The following is an 11,935-nucleotide window of genomic DNA, read 5'->3' on the forward strand; positions in this document are numbered from 1 at the left end:
AATATGTTTATTTGTGAATTCGATACATTTGTGTGAATCTCTTTACATTTATTTGTGAATATTAATCTATTTATTTGGAATATTGCAACAATAATAACCCCAAAAATCTGCCTCTCCACGGAGCTCTAAATGCACCGAATGCAGCTCGAGCGTGTCCTCACCTGCACTCAGAGTTAATGTTAGACACACATTCGATAAATTCACCATTATAACAGATGAGCAATAAATTAGCAATAAATGGCATACACCGGCTGATCGAGATGCGGCTGTCGTTGGACCACATACGGCTGGGGCTCCCACCGATCACTGAGTTTGCCCTTTCCTTGTCGCCGGTTATCTCGCACCAGAACTCTTTCGCCAGGCAGTAGCGGTGCACTTCGAGCCGTACGGTCATACAGCCTTTTGTTCTTGACTGCGGCTTGATTGATTCGGTCCGAGACCCGTCCGTAGGCCAATCGAAGGCGTTGATGGTGTCTGGCCACCCACTCCGTTACACCGCCTCCTTCTTCAGCGGCCGCAGTCCCCAGTAGTAGGTCAGCCGGTAGTCTCACATGCCTTCCGAACATCAGGTAGGTTGGTGCATACCCGGTCGTGCTGTGGATGCTGTTATTATACGCCTGGACCATCGCCGGGAGGTTGTCAGCCCAATGCCCTTGTTGGTCGTTCTCCAAGGTCCCCAAGAGACCGAGCAGCGTCTGGTTAAACCTCTCGCACCCTCCGTTCCCCTGAGGATGATAGGGCGTCGTATGGGTCTTCTTACATCCGTACAGTTGGCACAACTCATGTACTACCTTGGATTCAAAATTTGGCCCTTGATCCGAATGGAACACTTCCGGACACCCGAAGGGCTGGATGACGTGCCTCCACAGGGCATTAGCGGTGGTAATGGCGGTTTGGTCCAGAGTTGGAATGGCCCAGGCATATTTAGTGAACAGGTCAGTGATCACTAAGAGGTTTTGAATGCGATCGACCGGCCGGCCCAGCGTCAGGTAGTCCATAGCGAGGATATGCATCGGTGCTCTGGCTCGAATTGGGACCAATGGAGCTCGTGTCTCTTTCCTGGCTTTAAACAAGGTGCAGCGCGGGCAGCCCTGCAGGTAAGTCCTCGTGGTTCCCTCCATCCCAGGCCAGTAGAAGTGGCGTCGCAGGAGTGCCGTCGTCCTCTCCCGCCCCTGATGACCAAGCTTGGTGTGATAAGCCTCCAGCAGGGCGTGACATCTTCCCTCGGGGACTACCACTTGACAGATCGGGTCACCCGAGCGTGAGTCCTGGAGGGACCGACAAATCACCCCCTCCTTCAGGTGGAGCCTCTCCTTCTGGCCCAGCAGGCCCCTCACGATTCGGGTTTGAGCCCGGCGTCCCGCACCCTCTGGCCACCTGTCCTGTTCCAACCAGACCCGGACCAGTGACAGGTCCTCATCCTCGCCCTGCAGCATCCTCCAGCGCTGTGGGTCCCATCCCCAACTTGCGGGCGGCTCCTCCGACTGGGGTCCCGGTGCCTCCACAATGCCCACCATCATTCCCTCGTCACGGTCCACCTCAAGCATGGGTCCCGGACCCTCCGGCCTTCCTTCGGGCCACCTAGACAGCACGTCAGCGTTGGTATGTTCCCTTCCTGGCCGATACTGAAGCTGGTACTCAAAGTTGGCCAATTGTGCCACCCACCTCTGTTCCACCGCCCCAAGCTTGGCGGTTTGCAGGTGTACCAGTGGATTATTATCAGTCACCACGGTCACCTTTGCTCCCCATAGGTAGTCCTTGAACTTCTCACTGAGCGCCCACTTCATGGCCAATAACTCAAGCTTGAAAGAGCTATAGTTGGCATCATTCCTCTCCGCGGGGTGTAAACTCCGGCTCGCATAGGCAATGACTCTTTCCTCCTCCCGTTGTTTCTGGGCTAAGACAGCCCCCAAGCCCAAGTGGCTGGCGTCGGTGTAGAGGATAAAGGGCTGGGTGAAGTCGGCGTATGCCAGAATGGGTGCTTGCAACAACTCCTGCTTGAGCCTCTGGAAGGCGGTCTCGCATGCTGGGTCCCACTGAATCACTGGGGACCCTCGGCCCTTGGTGTGTCCCGTTCCACCCAGCAGCTGGTTCATGGGTTTGGCGATCTTAGAGAAATCTTTAATGAAGCGCCTGTAATACCCCACAAAGCCAAGGAAGGATTGAACCTGGCGCACGGTCTTCGGGGCAGTCCACCCCTGTACAGCCGACACCTTCTCTGGGTCCACAGCGATTCCTGCAGCGCTCACAATATGGCCCAGGAACTTTACCTCCTTCCGAAAAAGCTGACATTTATCCGGTTGGAGCTTCAACCCGTACTTCTCGAGGGAGCGGAACACTTGCTCAAGGTGCTGAAGGTGAGTCTCAAAGTCAGGGGAATAGATGATCACGTCGTCCAGGTACACAAGAGCGGTATCCATTAGCTGGCCCCCTAGACAGCGCTGCATCAAACGTTGGAACGTGGCGGGGGCGTTGCAGAGGCCGAACGGCATCCGGTCCCACTCATATAACCCAAAGGGAGTAGTGAAGGCCGTCTTCTCCCGGTCCCGCTCGTCCACCTGCACTTGCCAGTATCCGCTCGCCAAGTCTAGTGTGGAATACCAAGCCGCCTGTGTGAGACTTGTAAGGGAATCTTCCACTCGAGGCAATGGAAAAGCATCCCGCTTCGTCACTCGGTTCAACCTCCGATAATCCACACAGAATCTCCATGCGCCTGTCTTCTTCCTCACCAGAACAATCGGGGCCGCCCAAGGGCTACTGCTCTCGCGGATGATCCCCTTATCCAGCATCCCCCGCAAAAGAGCCCGAACCTCAGCGTATAATGTTGGGGGTACCGGTCGGTAGCGCTCTCTACTAGGCGTGGCTTCTCCAGTGGGAATTTGATGCTGAACGATGTTAGTACACCCGTAGTCCTCGTCGTGGGTGGAGAACAACTGTGGCCATTTTGATAGAAGAGCCTTGAGCCGTCTTGTTTGTTCCGCCTCCAGTCCTTCTCCCCGTAGGGACTCACCCCCAAGGTGGGCCGGCAGTCCTTCTCCAGCCTCTCTTCTGTGTGTCCCCGTCTGCGCCAACGCAACCTCCACTACGGTCGGGCCCACTTGACTGAACTTGACTCCTCCTGGATCTTGCACTTGCTGGGGTAACACCGAGGTAACTCGGGCTAGGCACTGATGACGATGCAGTTGGATCGGGAAAGGGTTCGTGTTCCGGACTCTCACCCGGACTCGGCTGCCTTGGGCGGATGCCAGTCCTCTGGCCACTTCCACCTTAGGACCGTCGTTGTGCGGTTCCACCAGCACCCACTCTTCCGGGTGGTAAAGTCTAGGGGGCACCCGGACCCAGACCATCGCCTCGCTTCGAGCCGGGATGGACAACGCATAGCGACAAGCCACTCTTCCAGTGCTCTCCCGGTCCCCCTGCTGTTCGGCCAGGCAAACTCGGCGACAGTCAGCTCTAATGCGATCCCATTCCCTGCCTTCAGGCGTCGCAGTTGCTCGAGCCGGCCCGCTCTGGAACAGCCCCTCCCAGCATTCGGAAATTACATTCATGCCCAACAGGGCGCGATGAGACCCCAGGCAGGCGTCGCGAACCACCACCACTCCCTTCTGGGGTACGACCATACCATGGATTTCTAGGTCCGTCACTACGTATCCCACGTACGGGATGTCGAGACCATTGGCCCCTCGCAGAGTTAACCAGGGGGCTTCGGTCGTCGGCCGACCCTGGGTGCCGAATAGTTCCTGGACTAGGCTCTCTGCGAACAGAGTGACTTGCGACCCCGTGTCCAGCAGACACTGCACCTTCTGGCCATTGACTTGGACCATGATGACCGGACAACGGCCCACCAGGCGTTCCTTAGACAGTTTGGAAGACGAGGGGTCTGAAAAGGGGGTCCCGACCACTTGACCCACAGTGGCCGGAAACTCTAAAAACCCCCCTGCGAAGTGCGTCTGGAAGGGCACTGACGGACGTAATGTCCGGCTTCTCCACAACCGTTGCAGATAGGACGCCCCTGTTCGTCCCACTGGAATCGGGGACCCGTGGGTCGAGTGAAATGACGTTCTGGAGGGCGACTCCCGTCGGAGTAGGCTCGCTCCCGCGGTGAGGACGATGAATGGAGGCGTTCTCGCCGGAGTTCTTCGACGACAGATTTAGACAGTTCAGACATTTGCTCACGGATATCCCTTTTTAATTCTTCCTGGAGGGCATGCTTCCAATCGGAAGTAACAGCGGCCGAAGGCCCACTGACAGCGCTCGCGGCCAGACAGCTGGGGGAATCCATACCTTCGGTGTGGTCACGCTCGAGGGCTAGAGCCTCTTGCCGCAGCTCTTCGAATGTGAGATCAGGCTTCCGTCTCAGTTGCACCCGCAGACTCTGACGCACGGGGCCCTCCCGTAATCCCAACAGAAACTGATCTCGCAGTAGGGTTTCCTCGTCCCCCAGGCCGTGGTCCTGCCTTCTCCTTAACCTGGTAAACTGTTCCCTCAGTTGCAATGTGAATGGCCGAACAGTTTGTCGAGGCCCTTGCCTACAATTAAAAAATTGTGTTCTCAGGACAGCTACCGGGGTGGTGTCTCCGTATTGCCCCGTAAGAAAATCAAAGATGGCTTGGACTGTGATGCGGGTTGCTTCCGGCGCTGCCTGTACTTCTCTTCTTGCTTCCCCTTCCAATGAATTTAGCACAAACTGTACCTTCTGAGGGGCGCTTAGCCCTTGGAGCCCTGCCAGGTATTCGACCTGGGTCTTCCATGCTGACAGGCTCAATTCTGACCCCGGACCTCCGTACTTCTGGGCCCACGGGGCCCCCATAAAGAAAGGCATAGCTGGCTGTCGGGCCACCGGCTCTTCTTCTTCTGCCATCTAGGTCCTTGATCGCTCCACTCGAGGTGGTAACCCTGCCGACTACGCCAAGTTCTGTCACAGGTCGGGGTGGGCCAAGCCAGACTGCACCCACCCCTGAAAACCGGGAACCACCTCGAGGAACGGGTCAAGGACCAGACAGACAAGGGGATAAAAATAATGACAGTACTTTATTATATTAAAATTGGACAATTGAATAAGCACTAATTAAAACTTCTTCTGCCGCCAGGGCAGTTCACGCGTCTCTGGACCTCCTGGGATGGGAGGGGAGGAACGATCGTAGCGGGCCGGGGCTCGTTGAATGGGGATCCGGAGAAATCCTCACGCCGTCCAGGTAGGTCACCAGGTAAGTACACAAGTGTGGGGGCGAGCGAGTCACTGGAACGATATGGCGGGGTTTAACCGTTCGTCGGTATGTGAACACTCAGCTGAGGTACCTTCTCCTTCCGTTTCGGGCAGATGCTTCCAATGGAGGACGTGTGGGGACCACCAGACGGGGAGGACACTTGAAATGAAACGCTCCACTTGGTTGGGCACTGGAACGATACAGTAAGGTTCGCTGTTCAACAGCACATGAAGCTCTCTCCTGATATACCTCTCTCTTCTTCTGTACAGGGTAACCGGCTTCCAATAGGGGTGTGTGGGGACCACCAGGCTGGGAGGGCACTTGGACGGAAACGCTCCGCTTCGTTGAACACTGAAACAGTACAGGAAGGTCTTAACGGTTCCAATAGTACATGAAACTTCAACTGATATACCTCTCTCTTCGTCTGAACAGAGCAAAGGCTTCCAATAGGGGCGTGTGGGGACCACCAGGCTGGGAGGGCACTTGGACGGAAACGCTCCGCTTCGTTGAACACTGAAACAGTACAGGAAGGTCTTAACGGTTCCAATAGTACATGAAACTTCAACTGATATACCTCTCTCTTCGTCTGAACAGAGCAAAGGCTTCCAATAGGGGCGTGTGGAGACCACCAGGCTGGGAGGACACTTGGGCGGAAACGCTCCGCTCCGTTGAACACTGAAACAGTACAGGAAGGTCTTAACGGTTCCAATAGTACATGAAAACTTCAACTGATATACCTCTCTCTTCGTCTGAACAGAGCAAAGGCTTCCAATAGGGGCGTGTGGAGACCACCAGGCTGGGAGGACACTTGAACGGAAACGCTCCGCTTCGTTGACCACTGAAACAGTACAGAGAGGTCTTAACGGTTCCAATAGTACATGAAAACTTTAACTGATATACCTCTCTCTTCGTCTGAACAGAGCAAAGGCTTCCAATAGGGGCGTGTGGAGACCACCAGGCTGGGAGAACACTTGAGCGACACGCTCCACTTCGTTGGACACTGGAACAAACACAGCACAGTTTTAACAGTCCAGCGATATATAAAACACTCAGATTTGTCGACACCTTCCCCTGGAGACAGCGGGTGGAAGACTGAATGGGAAGAGTGCACGGCAGACTTCTAATATTTCTCCACACAACAATTTCACTTCACAGCACAAACCGGGTGAATCGTCACTTCAGGCACTGTAATTCCACTCACACACCGTGCGTTAGGGCCAGCACTCACCCACTGGTCTTTCTCCCACCAGATCGAATCTAGTCTTTGGCCAGGCCTCGACTTCGCTCCAGGAAAAGCAGAAGAATGTTGCAGCTGTCGTTACATTCGGCAAAGAGAAGACTGAAGTTGGAGACAGATCAACAATTCACTCGGTGTAATAATTCACTCGTGCCACACACTTCCAAACTTGCAACACCACTTCAGTGTTAGTGCACATAAACAACGGATCCAATACTCATCACTTGCGTCTTTCCCACTGCTGACGATATTCCTTAGGTTTTCGCTGACAAATCCTTCACTACTTCCTTTCTCTTCCTTAGCTTCGATCTCCAGCACTCCACAGCCCAGCTATAATAAAAAGAACGACCCGCTGACAAACACAGTACTACACGGGAGGAGAACCACCCCACAGTCTGTTTTCTCTCTGCTTTTAAAGCCCCATCTGAATATGTGTCCCTCTCACAGCGTTCCCTGTAATTGCCCCACACCTGCTGTCACTCAGGCAATTGGCCTCACTGCCATGGCAACCAATTTGCAGTGCCTTCCCCAGGATCTTAGTCCTGTTCAGGTTTTTGTCACCCCGTGACAATAGCGTATTTTAGCATCTAGTTAGCATCGCATTTATATAGTTATTTAGATTATTTCGTGTAGCCTAGGTAGTTATTTAGCATAGTTGTTAGTGTTGTTAGAAGCATAGTTAGTTAGTAGCATAGTATTGCATCAGTTAGAATAGTGTAGATATTTAGCATTAGTTTTGTCTGTGTTTAGTACAGTGGTTAGGCTGGTATAGGTGTAGTGTTTCCGGTAGCAACAGCACTGCTGGACTGCATAACTTTCCCCCAGACTTGGAAATTAGCGCCAGTGTTTACATGCACTTGTGTGCCAAACGCTGCTCTTCCTGCATGGACTCCACAACCGCCGGCGCGTTTTGCTGGATATTTTTTTTCACATAGCGGCAAAATATGCTTAACGGAGGTCAATAGTAATAATAATCCACTCAGATACTGGCCCCATTCTCTCTTGCGCGGCTGCTTCGCTAGCATCGTCGGATGCCGATCGCGATGCGGGAGTTAATGCGATGAGACACCGCAGTTTGAGCTCGCGGCTCGAATTGATATGGTTTTAGCTCTGTGTCCACAGACAATTCGTCCACTTCAGGGGAAGGTGGGGGAGAAAAGTCCTCGACTTCAAATGACCGCTCTGTTGCAAAGCTACTTTCGTCACTCCAGTCACTCTCTATCTTAGCGAGTCTGACAGCAGCTGTCAATCACTGCGTGTCTGTCAATCACGCGCTCAGCCCTGCCCTCGGTTCGTCCGTTGGGGTCTGCCCACTTTTCCAGCATTTTTCAAATATTGCCAGTGGGTGGAGTCAGGCTCTGACCAGGGGTTTAGTTACCCTCTAAACAACACTGTCCTGATTCATTCCAATCTCTATACTGGCAGCATGTGATAATGCAGAAAAGTATTATTATTATTCATAGATTGTTTTTTACATTGTTACAAGAGATTTCTGTTTCAAATGAATGCTGTTTTTTTATTTCACTTTCTATTCAACAAAGAATCCTTAAAAAAGTTATCAAACTTTCCACAAAAATATCAAGCAGCACAACTGTTTTCAACATTGATAATTCTCAATAAATGTTTCTTGCACCGCAAATCATCACATTAGAGTGATTTCTGAAGGATTATGTGACACTGAAGACTGGAGTAATGATGCTGAAAATTCAGCTTTGATCACAGGAATAAATTACATTTCAAAATATATATTCACATAGAAAACTGTTCTTTTAACCCGTAATAATGTCTCACAATATCACGGTATTTTTGATCAAATAAACGCAGCGCTGGTGAGCATGAGAAATTTTTTTCATTTTAGCAGCCCCAAACTTTTGAACGGTAGTATACGCATGTTATTTATTGTTTTGATGGAGGGTACTAATAAATGCATTCATATCACTGAGATCTTCAGCTGTCATTACAGCATTGAGTGAATGATGACTCATTTCTGTCTGTTTACGCCACACAACCTGTTTGTGCGCATTCATGCACGCCTGTTACGCAACCGCAGGACACTGATGAGAGTTTCCTCTTGAGAAAGTTTGTAATTTCACGAGTAATAGGCTACACGTGTATATGAATTCTGTGTTTGTTGTTAAAACTAAAACTATTTAAAGCATTTCTGTTAAATGAAATACAGATTTGCCATGGCAGTTTACGTTGTAGAACTAAAATTATTAACTGGAAACAAATACAAAAATGGATTGGGGTGGGGGGGTGACAAAAGCTTATAACACAATTACACATAATTAAACAAAAATTAGCATGAAAACAAAACACTTAAAAATCGAATTTAATTCAAAACATAAATAATATTACATATTAATAAAAATAAAATAACGCTGGTTGTAAGTCTAGAGTAATTTCACACTCACAAGCTGCTAAAACGTTGTTAAATGGGCCGGAGCCAACGCAGGATTTTTCTTGTCAGCTAGTGACTGTTACAGCTGCCTTTTAATGAGCACTTTTTCATATTCAACTGTCTGGAAAAAAAAACAGGGTTCACATATAAAAATGTTCACCACGACCCATTTATGTATAAAGATTATAAAACTATATAAAACTGCATCTTCAGTAAGATATGTCAACATTTGAACTTTTAACTTTAAAGTATTCGCAGCTATACACTCTTGCCAGCTATGCCTTTTACAATGCACACTTTGATTAATTTTAATATACGAATAGCACTGAAATTATTAAAAACTGTATTTGTATTTCACCATATTGCTAGGTCATTTATAAGCACATTTTCATCTTGATAAAGGACATATTCCGGCTCTTTAATGTGGTAACTAACGGTTGTCTGCAGACTCTGGATGTTTGGTTAAAAAATATCAAGACAATGAGAGAGTTTAGTTCAGAATCTGGTGAAATGCTGTTACAGAAGGGGAAGTTCAAAGTCCTGGTTGCTTAGTGTAATGCATAACTGCGCCACCACCATCACCCTGTTCGACCGGCCGCTTAACATCGAGGTCGGCCGTGGGGTCAAGCAGGGAGACACCATCTCACCCAAGCTTTTCACCGCCTGCCTTGAGCAAATTTTCCGGCAGCTCAACTGGGACGAGGTCAGCATCAAGATCATGGCCGCTGGCTCAATGACATCGTGCTGATAGGCTGTTCGGCGGTCGATGTACAGAAGTGGCTCGACCAGCTCAATCAGGCTGGTGCCCGGGTCGGCCTCAAAATCAATCTGGCCAAAACTAAGTGGATGTGCAACGACCAGGTGGCCGACACTACCCTTCATATCGGCCAGCATCAGCTCCAGCAAGTAGACAGCTATATCTACTTGGGCCAGGAGCTGACCACCGACCACAAGATTGGCCGAGAACTGGCACGACGACGCCGAGCAGCCTGGGTCAGCTTTGGCTCAATTGCCGAGATGGCCACCAACAGAGCCATTGACCCAGACATCAGGGCCGCCCTATTCAACAGCACTGTCCTGCCGGCCATGCTCTATGGGGCCGAGACCTGGACAACGACGGCGGCCGACAGGCTAAAGCTGGCCGTGACTGAACGCGCAATCGAGCGCCGCATGATCGGGGTCCAACAGATCGACCACGTCCGCAACGAGCAGCGCGAAGTCACCGTCTGGTTGCCGATCGACATCAAGACTCGCTACGACAAGATCTGGGACACAATTGGATGGGACTCGCCCAGGACCGACAGACCTGGGCAGATCGTTGTGGTCTGCGCTGACCACCTTTGGCCGGCGAAGACAGACCGATTCTGGATTCTGGAATAATACTTTAAAAAATCAATCCTAAATGTAACTGGGAGCCAGTGTAAAGACCTGAGGACTGGTGTGATATGTTCATATTTGCTGGTTCTGCTCAGAATCCTGGCGGCAGCGTTCTGTATGAGCTGCAACTGTCTTATGGTCTTTTTGGGAAGGCCAGTGAGGAGTCCATTACAATGATCCACCCTGCTGGTGATGAAAGCATGCACAAGTTTCTCTAAGTCTTGACTGGAAACAAAGCATCTAATCCTTGCAATATTTTTCAGATGATAGTATGCTGATTTAGTTATTGCTTTGACATGACTACTGAAGCTAAGGTCTGACTCTAGGGACACACCGAGATTCCTTACTTGATTTTTAGTTGTTTGACCCCTAGAGTGAAGGTATGCATTCACCTTTAAAACTTCATCTTTGTTTCCAAACGCAATGACTTCAGTTTTGTCTTTGTTTAACCTAAGAAAGTTTTGGCACATCCATCTGTTTACTTCATCAATGCATTGGAGCAGGGAGTCAATGGGACTGTAATCGTTAGGCGATAGGGCTAAGTAGATCTGTGTGTCGTCTGCATAACTGTGGTAAGCAATTTGGTTCTTTCTCATTATTTGGCTCATTGGGAGCATGTAGATGTTGAATAAGAGTGGCGCAAGAATTGAGCCTTGAGGGACTCCACATGTCATGGGTGTCCACTCAGACTTATGGTCTCCTATACTCACATAATAACCTCTCGCTTCGAAGTATTTAGGACCATTTTAGGACTATCCCAGAAAGCCCCACCCAGTTTTCCTGCCTGTCAAGAAGTATGTTGTGATCGACAGTGTCAAATGCAGCACTGAGGTCGAGTAGTACAAGTACTGATAATTTGCCTGTATCAGTTGTAGCATACCCCCCGAACAAGGATGAGACTTTTACTGATGGTTTTATGATGTTTAATCCTTTATGAACCTTAATCCGTTCACCATATCACCAACGTAAGAGCTGAAATGTACACAACATGTAACTGATCAGCTAACATTGTTCACATTCACATGTCTTACATTTGTGCGAAAAACAAACATATTAACAGACAAAATGCTCATATCTCAACTGATTTAACGTACCTTTTGCCTCTTCAGAGGGGCTGCAAGTATAAATTGGACGTTTACCACGGCTCCGTGTCGAAGTTATTGCCGTATTCGGGATAACAAGCTAGGCTATATGTTATAACATGTGCTAAGCAGGGCGCGCGCGCTTCCAAAAGGAAAACAAAAGCGCGTAGCGGAAGACCGGAAGTCAACCATTTCAATACAAACATTTCAAAATAAAAGACAATCACCTTTTCTGTAACAAAATATACTTCTGGTTATTTACACTCCCACCAAATTATAAGAGTTTGTTATATCAGGATAACAACAACGAAGAATTTTCAACATAAAATAACCATTTATCTTAATTAGCTTATGAACATTCTAATATCAGAATTAGCTTTTGCACAGGACGCTCTACAATAGAAAGCTTATTACTTTATTGACCTTTGTTATTCAGTCTCTTATCTCCAAAGGAGATTTTCACTCATCTCACAAGTCCGTCCTTGCCGCTAACAGTCTTCAGGACTCTGGGAAGTCTCCATTCACCTCTGGGTGACAGTTCATCAATGTCCAAAACAACATCACCTACTCTTATGCCTGGCTCACACTACAGGAGTTTTAGGCCGATTTATGCCCGATTTCCCCCTCCCGA

This window comes from Phoxinus phoxinus (genome assembly GCF_949152265.1).
Source record: "Phoxinus phoxinus genome assembly, chromosome: 13".
In the NCBI taxonomy this organism is placed as follows: domain Eukaryota; kingdom Metazoa; phylum Chordata; class Actinopteri; order Cypriniformes; family Leuciscidae; genus Phoxinus; species Phoxinus phoxinus.